Genomic DNA, 9,999 nt, shown 5'->3' on the forward strand with positions numbered 1-9,999 from the left:
CTAGTGGTATATTGTTGGGTGACAGGTAGACTAGTGGTATATTGTTGGGTGGCAGGTAGACTAGTGGTATATTGTTGGGTGACAGGTAGTCTAGTGGTATATTGTTGGGTGGCAGGTAGACTAATGGTATATAGTTGGGTGGCAGGTAGTCTAGTGGTATATTGTTGGGTGGCAGGTAGTCTAGTGGTATGTTGTTGGGTGGCAGGTAGTCTAGTGGTATATTGTTGGGTGGCAGGTAGTCTAGTGGTATATTGTTGGGTGGCAGGTAGTCTAGTTTTATATTGTTGGGTGGTAGGTAGTCTAGTGGTATATTGTTGGGTGCAGGTAGACTAGTGGTATATTGTTGGGTGGCAGGTAGACTAGTGGTATATTGTTGGGTGGCAGGTAGTCTAGTGGTATATTGTTGGGTGGCAGGTAGTCTAGTGGTATATTGTTGGGTGGCAGGTAGTCTAGTGGTATATTGTTGGGTGGCAGGTAGTCTAGTGGTATATTGTTGGGTGGCAGGTAGTCTAGTGGTATATTGTTGGGTGGTAGGTAGACTAGTGGTATATTGTTGGGTGGCAGGTAGTCTAGTGGTATATTGTTGGGTGGCAGGTAGTCTAGTGGTATATTGTTGGGTGGCAGGTAGTCTAGTGGTATATTGTTGGGTGGTAGGTAGTCTAGTGGTATATTGTTGGGTGGCAGGTAGTCTAGTGGTATATTGTTGGGTGGCAGGTAGTCTAGTGGTATATTGTTGGGTGGTAGGTAGACTAGTGGTATATTGTTGGGTGGTAGGTAGACTAGTGGTATATTGTTGGGTGACAGGTAGACTAGTGGTATATTGTTGGGTGACAGGTAGACTAGTGGTATATTGTTGGGTGGCAGGTAGTCTAGTGGTATATTGTTGGGTAGCAGGTAGTCTAGTGGTATATTGTTGGGTGGCAGGTAGACTAGTGGTATATTGTTGGGTAGCAGGTAGTCTAGTGGTATATTGTTGGGTGGCAGGTAGTCTAGTGGTATATTGTTGGGTGGCAGGTAGTCTAGTGGTATATTGTTGGGTAGCAGGTAGACTAGTGGTATATTGTTGGGTGGCAGGTAGACTAGTAGTATATTGTTGGGTGGTAGGTAGTCTAGTGGTATATTGTTGGGTGTTTTGGAAACCTATTTCTTGTACCTATCTCTTTCAATGTACCCACACTGTTCCCACAACCTAATTACATTTTCTGGGAACCTTTAAAGAACTCAGAAAGTTTTTTTTCTCATCATTCTTGCATCGTCAAAGAAATGTTTTGTGCACCCTGATACAAACATGTCAGTATGACCAGTCATGACTGGAAAGTTTTAGTATTTTGGGAACATATCTCATGTCATATCCCCACAGCTTTCCCACAACCTAAAGAAACATTCTGGGAACCTTTAATATCGAACAGACTAAATGTATTCTAGTAACGTTCTTGTAACATCAGGTAAAGGTTTTTTGCACCTAAACCTTTTACTGCAGTGGGTTAAATCAGGGTTTCTGATACACCTCATGCACATGGTTATGGGCATTAACAACAGAAGACACCTGTACCATGTCAGATGTAGAGTTGAAATGTATTACATTTTCAGTTTTCATTCTAATATTACACTTTATATATATATATATATCACAGAAGACTGAAATATAACAAAATCTTTGACATAGAAACACCGGATATTCTGCATAAAAATAAATAAATATGTTTATTAATTATGAAATTATGAAAAATCTTATTAGCATTCCACGCATGAAGCCTCTAGAGGGTGTGTCATTTGACTGCAGGAAAGGGCTGCAAGAACCGTTGCACAACAGGACACAACTGGACAGATTTAGTCTTGTGGGAACATCTCGTTTGTGACGTCCCCACAACGTTCTCACGAGACTGCTGGGTTGTCTCTGAGCTGGATTTTAAGGGTTTGATGTTTGACTTTTGCCTCACGGTGTTTATGGCTAATGGAAATATTGGCATGGGGAGCCCTTTCTGCTTATTTCTGTTGACAGTAAATTCTTCCAAGTGATTTGTCACAACTACAGAACACACACTTCTGGCTGGCGAAAGTGCTCTGTCACATCCTGTCTATGTTACAACAGAGAGCAATGCTCTGAAGAATTAAAGTAATACAGCAGAGATATCCCTCATACAGAGCTGTTGTCTAGTGTAGTTAAGGGTTCTCTACATGACACATCAAGTTTCAAGTTTTAATGTCACATGCACAAATGTAGTGAAATTACTTTGTTGCAAACTCAAAACCTAACAATGTAATAATCAACAACAATAATCAATAACAATAATCAATAACAATGCAATAATCAATAACAATGTAATAATCAATAACAATGTAATACTAGAAAAAACAAATGAGAAATAAAAATAAATATGAAGAACACAATACGTAAGTAAGTAATCATACTATATACAGGGTCAGTACCATATTAACAATGTACAGGGATACTGGAGTGATGGAGGTAGATATGTATAGGGGGAAGGTGACTATATACAGGGTCAGTACCATATTAACAATGTACAGGGATACTGGAGTGATGGAGGTCGATATGTATAGGGGTAAGGTGACTATATACAGGGTCAGTACCATATTAACAATGTACAGGGATACTGGAGTGATGGAGGTAGATATGTATAGGGGGAAGGTGACTATATACAGGGTCAGTACCATATTAACAATGTACAGGGATACTGGAGTGATGGAGGTAGATATGTATAGGGGTAAGGTGACTATATACAGGGTCAGTACCATATTAACACTGTACAGGGATACTGGAGTGATGGAGGTAGATATGTATAGGGGTAATCATACTGTATACAGGGTCAGTACCATATTAACACAATGTGTTAACAATGTACAGGGATTCTGGGGTGATAGAGGTTGATGTGTATCTCTCTCTCTCCCTTTCATATCGTTCTCCTCTGGTGTCTCCACCTCTCTCTCTCTCTCTCTCTCTCTCTCTCTCTCTCTCTCTCTCTCTCTCTCTCTCTCTGGTCTCTCCACCTCTCTCTCTCTCTCTCCCTTTCCACCGTTCTCCCCTGGTCTCTCCACCTCTCTCTCTCTCTCCCGTTCCATCGTTCTCCCCTGGTCTCTCCACCTCTCTCTCTCTCGTTCTCTCACTTTCCATCGTTGTCCCCTGGTCTCTCCACCTCTCTCTCTCTCTCCCTTTCCATCATTCTCCCCTGGTCTCTCCACCTCTCTCTCTCTCGTTCTCACACTTTCCATCGTTCTCCCCTGGTCTCTCCACCTCTCTTTCTCTCTCTCCTCCTTTCCATCATTCTTCCCTGGTCTCTCCACCTCTCTCTCTCTCTCCTCCTTTCCATCATTCTCCCCTGGTCTCTCCACCTCTCTCTCTCTCTCTCCCTTTCCATCGTTCTCCCCCGATCTCTTCACCTCTCTCTCTCTCGCTCTCTCTCTCCCTTTCCATCGTTCTCCCCCGATCTCTTCACCTCTCTCTCTCTCGCTCTCTCTCTCCCTTTCCATCAATCTCCCCTCATCTCTCCACCTCTCTCTCTCTCCCTTTCCATCAATCTCCCCCGGTCTCTTTCTCTCTCTCTCTCTCTCTCTCTCTCTCTCTCCTCTTTCCATCAATCTCCCCTCATCTCTCCACCTCTCTCTCTCTCTCCTTTCCATCAATCTCCCCCGGTCTCTCTCTCTCTCTCTCTCTCTCTCTCTCTCTCTCTCTCTCTCTCTCTCTCTCTCTCTCTCTCTCTCTCTCTCTCTCTCTCTCTCTCTCTCTCTCTCTCTCTCTCTCTCTCTCTCTCTCTCTCTCATCAATCTCTCTCTCTCATCTCTCTCTCTCTCTCTCTCTCTCTCTCTCTCTCCTCTCTCTCCTCTCTCTCTCTCTCTCATCAATCTGCCCTCATCTCTCTCTCTCTCTCTCTCTCTCTCTCTCTCTCTCTCTCTCTCTCTCTCTCTCTCTCTCTCTCTCTCTCTCTCCTTCTCCCCTGGTCTCTCCATCTACGTATCTAGCTCTCCCTTTCCATCGTTCTCTCCTGGTCTCTTCACCTCTCTCTCTCTCTCTCTTCCCCTCGTTCTCCCCTGGTCTCTCCGCCCCTCTCTCTTTCTCTCTCTGTGTAGTTTAAATCCTTCATAAGAGAAGTTCATTAAAGAAAGCAGGACTGTGGTTGGGCAGGACGTGAGTCATATTATCTGTGGGGTTCTGGGGTTCTAGATAGCTGTGTTAAGTTCATTGGTTCAACATAACATGCATTATGTACATACACCCACATTAGAGCTACCCGGATTACATTCACTACCGTATATCCCCGACAGGAAAGGGTCATGTCATCAAATGTACTGTATATTTAACAGTTCTCATACGAGCGCTGGGTTTTCACACACACACACAAACACAGACACAGACACAGACACAGACACACACAGACACAGACACAGACACAGACACAGACACAGACACAGACACAGACACAGACACAGACACAGACACAGACACAGACACAGACACAGACACAGACACAGACACACACACACAGACACAGACACAGACACAGACACAGACACACACACACACACACACACACACACACACACACACACACACACACACACACACACACACACACACACACACACACACACAAACACAAACACAGACATGAACTCAGCAGAAAAAGAAACGTCCTCTCACTGTCAACTGCGTTTTTTTCCCGAAAACTTAACATGTGTAAATATTTGTATGAACATAACAAGATTCAACAACTGAGACATAAACTGAACAAGTTCCACAGACATGTGACTAACAGAAATTGAATAATGTGTCCCTGAACAAAGGGGGAGTCAAAATCTAAAGTAACAGTCAGTATCTGGTGTGGCCACCAGCTGCATTAAGTACTGCATCTCCTCCTCATGGACTGCACCAGATGTGCCCGTTCTTGCTGTGAGATGTTACCCCACTCTTCCACCAAGGTACCTGCAAGTTCCCACACATTTCTGTGGGGAAACGGCCCTAGCCCTCACCCTCCGATCCAACAGGTCCCAGACGTGCTCAATGGGATTGAGATCCGTGCTCTTAGCTGGCCATGGCAGAACACTGACATTCCTGTCTTGCAGGAAATCATGCACAGATTGCAGGAAGGGTACCACATGAGGGAGGAGGATGTCTTCCCTGTAACGCACAGCGTTGAGATTGCCTGCAATGACAACAAGCTCAGTCCGATGATGCTGTAACACACCGCCCCAGACCATGACGGACCCTCCACCTCCAAATCGATCCCGCTCCAGAGTACAGGCCTCGGTGTAACGCTCATTCCTTCGACGATAAACACGAATCTGACAATCACCCCTGGTGAGACAAAACCGCGACTCGTCAGTGAAGAGCACTTTTTGCCAGTCCTGTCTGGTCCAGCGACGGTGGGTTTGTGCCCATAGTCAACATTGTTGCCGGTGATGTCTGGTGAGAACCTGAGTTACAACAGGCCTACACGCCCTCAGTCCAGCCTCTCTCAGCCTATTGTGGACAGTCTGAGCACTGATGGAGGGATTGTGCATTTCTGGTTGTAACTCGGGCAGTTGTTGCCATCCTGTACCTGTCCCGCAGTTGTGATGTTCAGATGTACCGACCCTGTACAGGTGTTGTTACAAGTGGTCTGCAACTGCGAGGACGATCAGCTGTCCGTCCTGTCTCCCTGTAGCGCTGTCTTATGCATCTCACAATACGGACATTGCAATTTATTGCCCTGGCCACATCTGCAGTCCTCATGCCTCCTTGCAGCATGCCTAAGGCACATTCACGCTGATGAGCAGGGACCCTGGGCATCTTTCCTTTGGTGTTTTTCAGAGTCAGTAGAAAGGCCTCTTGAATGTCCTAAGTTTTCATAACTGTGACCTTAATTGCTTACCGTCTGTAAGCTGTTAGTGTCTTAACGACCGTTCCACAGGTGAATGTTCATTAATTGTTTATGGTTCATTGAACAAACATGGGAAACAGGGTTTAACCCCTTTACAATGAAGATCTCTGAAGTTATTTAGATTTTTACGAATTATATTTGACAGACAGGGTCCTGAAAAATCATGATGTCATGATGTCTAAAACAAACCTCTCTCACTGGACATACTGTAGACAATCATCATGATGTCTAAAACAAACCTCTCTCACTGGACATACTGTAGACAACCATCATGATGTCTAAAACAAACCTCTCTCACTGGACATACTGTAGACAACCATCATGATGTCTAAAACAAACCTCTCTCACTGGACATACTGTAGACAACCATCATGATGTCTAAAACAAACCTCTCTCACTGGACATACTGTAGACAACCATCATGATGTCTAAAACAAACCTCTCTCACTGGACATACTGTAGACAACCATCACTGGATGTACAGAACTTTATGATGTTATGATGTAATAATGTTATGATGTCATGATGTAACGATGTTATGATGTCATAATATTATGATGTAATAATGTAATAATGTTAAAATGTAATAATGTTATGATTTAATAATGTAATAATGTTATAATGTTATGATGTAATAATGTAATAATGTTATAATGTTATGATGTAATAATGTAATCATGTTTTGATGTAACAATGTCATAATGCTATGATGTTACGATGTAATAATGTTATGATGTAATAATGTAATAATGGCATAATGTAATAATGTCATGGTGTAATAATGTAATAATGTAATAATGTAATAATGTCATAGCGTTATGATGTTATGATGTAATAATGTTATTATGTTATAATGTTATGATGAAATAATGTCATAATGTTATGATGTTATGATGTAATAATGTTATAATGTTATGATGAAATAATGTAATAATGTTATGATGTAATAATGTTATTATGTAATTATTTCATAATGTTATGATGTAATAATGTCTAATGTTCTGATGTTCTGATGTTCTGATGTTGTGATGTAATAATGTTATAATGTTATGATGTAATACTGTTATGATGTTATGATGTAATAATGTTATAATGTTATAATGTTATGATATAATTATTTTATGATGTAATAATGTAATGATGTTATGATGTAATAATGTAATAATGTTATGATGTAATAATGTTATTATGTAATTCTTTTATGATGTAATAATGTAATGATGTTATGATGTAATAATGTAATAATGTTATGATGTAATAATGTTATTATGTAATTCTTTTATGATGTTATGATGTAATAATGTCATAATGTTATGGTGTAAAAATGTCATAATGTTATGATGTTATGATGTAATAATGTTATGATGTGTGGCAGGGTATGGGCGGGGCGGCAGGGCAACCTAGTGTTTCGAGCGTTGGACAAGTAACCGAAAGTTTGCTGAATCAAATCCCTGAGCTGACAAGGTAAAAATCCATCATTCTGCCCCTGAACAAGACAGTTAACCCACTGCTCCTAGGCCGTCATTGTAAATAAGCATTTTTTCTTAACTGACTTGCCTAGTTAGATAAAGGTAAAAAAAAAAAATGATTTTTTAATGATGTTATGATGTAATAATATTATGATGTAATAATGTAATTGTGTGATAATGTAATGATGTAATGATGTTATGATGTAATACTGTTATAGCTAAAAGCTCAAATAAAGCAACAGCTAGTCCAAAAGATAAACATTCACTGAAGAATAATGTTACAGCGGAAACAGATTAATGTGAAGTCCATAATGTTACAGGGGAAACAGATTAATGTGAAGTCCATAATGTTACAGGGGAAACAGATTAATGTAAAGTCTATAATGTTACAGGGGCAACAGATTAATGTAAAGTCCATAATGTTACAGGGGAAACAGATGAATGTAAAGTCCATAATGTTACAGGGGAAATAGATGAATGAAAAGTCTATAATGTTACAGGGGAAATAGATGAATGTCAAGTCCAGAATGTTACAGGGGAAACAGATTAATGTAAAGTCCATAATGTTACAGGGGAAACAGATTAATGTAAAGTATATAATGTTACAGGGGAAACAGATGAATGTAAAGTCCATCATGTTACAGGGGAAACAGATTAAAGTAAAGTCCATAATGTTACAGGGGAAACAGATTAATGTAAAGTCCATCATGTTACAGGGGAAACAGATGAATGTAAAGTCCATAATGTTACAGGAGAAATAGATGAATGTAAAGTCTATAATGTTACAGGGGAAACAGATTAAAGTAAAGTCTATAATGTTACAGGGGAAACAGATTAATGTAAAGTCCATCATGTTACAGGGAAAACAGATTAAAGTAAAGTCCATAATGTTACAGGGGAAACAGATTAATGTGAAGTCTATAATGTTACAGGGGAAACAGATTAATGTAAAGTCCATAATGTTACAGGGGAAACAGATTAAAGTAAAGTCCATAATGTTACAGGGGAAACAGATTAAAGTAAAGTACATCATGTTACAGGGGAAACAGATTAAAGTAAAGTCCATAATGTTACAGGGGAAACAGATTAATGTGAAGTCTATAATGTTACAGGGGAAACAGATTAAAGTAAAGTCTATAATGTTACAGGGGAAACAGATTAATGTGAAGTCTATAATGTCAAGCTGCTATTGAGAGAGGAAATGCTCTTACCTGTGGATTTGAACCGGTGGGCTGCCGATGCTTTGGAGAAGTAGAGAAATCTGAAGGAGGGAGACGCAGATAAGGAGGGAGACACAGAGATAAGGAGCGAGACACAGAGATAAGGAGCGAGGGATAGAGTAGTAGAGGATTAGAGAGATAGAGCGATAGAGAGATAGAAACCTCCTCAGTTCCAGTGACGAACGTCGCTGCTCCTGATTCTACTCTACTGGACCAAAGAGATGACCAGCTGGCACAAACACACACACACACACACACACACACACACACACACACACACACACACACACACACACACACACACACACACACACACACACACACACACACACACACACACACACACACACACACACACACACACACACACACACACACACACACACACACACACACACACACACACGTAAACAGACCCCTCCCCCCTCGTAATTCAACGGTCAAACCCCCCCTTCTTCAATACTTGTGCACAACTCTCACCCCTCCCATTATTGTGTTGAAGACCATGTATCTCTCTTTCTTTCTTTCTTTCCTTCTTTCTTTCTTTCTTTCTTTCTTTCTTTCTTTCTTTCTTTCTTTGTTCTCTCTCTCTCTCCTCCTCTCATCCTCATCCTCCTCCTGCCTCCAACTCCTCCCTCTTTTATCCTCCTCCTCCTCTCCCACTCCTCCTCACTTTTCTTCTCCTCCTCTCTTCCTCCTCTCCACCTCCTCTTCATCCTCCTCCTCTTCCTCCATTGGTTTGTGGTGTGGTAGTTCTCTGTCCCTTGTTACCTCCTCTTCATTGACTGGACAGCCTCTAGTTCTGTGGTTCTAGCAGAATTCTGGACTGCCTCTAGTTCTGTGTTATAATGGAAGGCTGGACTGCCTCTAGTTATGTGGTTCTAGCAGAAGACTGGACCACCTCTAGTTCTGTGTTATAATATAAGTCTGGACAGCCTCTAGTTCTGTGGTTCTAGCAGAATTCTGGACAGCCTCTAATTCTGTGTTATAATATAAGACTGGACAGCCTCTAGTTCTGTGGTTCTAACCGAAGACTGGACAGCCTCTAGTTCTGTGTTCTAACAGAAGACAGGACAGCCTCTAATTCTGTAGTTCTAACAGAAGTCTGGACAGCCTCTAATTCTGTAGTTCTAACAGAAGACTGGACAGCCTCTAGTTCTGTAGTTCTAACAGAAGACTGGACAGCCTCTAGTTCTGTAGTTCTAACAGAAGCCTGGACAGCCTCTAATTCTGTAGTTCTAACAGAAGACTGGACAGCCTCTAATTCTGTAGTTCTAACAGAAGACTGGACAGCCTCTAGTTCTGTAGTTCTAAAAGAAGTCTGGACAGCCTCTAATTCTGTAGTTCTAACAGAAGAATGGACAGCATGTAGTTCTGTAGTTCTAACAGAAGACTGGACATCCTCTAGTTCTGTGTTCTAACAGAAGACTGGAC

At 41.3% G+C, this 9,999-nt stretch overlaps 1 protein-coding gene across 1 annotated transcript in view; it reads right to left on the reverse strand.

The window, feature by feature from the left end:
- The window catches only part of LOC139582379 (type-1 angiotensin II receptor-like), a 59,149-nt gene extending 50,367 nt beyond the window's left edge, over positions 1-8,782 (reverse strand). The window contains exon 1 of the mRNA XM_071412346.1: positions 8,557-8,782. The gene's annotated coding sequence lies outside the window, so the exon portion shown is untranslated. The remainder of the gene's footprint in view (positions 1-8,556) is intronic.
- Positions 8,783-9,999: the final 1,217 nt, after the last annotated feature.

The sequence above is a fragment of the Salvelinus alpinus genome, chromosome 8 (genome assembly GCF_045679555.1).
Source record: "Salvelinus alpinus chromosome 8, SLU_Salpinus.1, whole genome shotgun sequence".
NCBI lineage: Eukaryota > Metazoa > Chordata > Actinopteri > Salmoniformes > Salmonidae > Salvelinus > Salvelinus alpinus.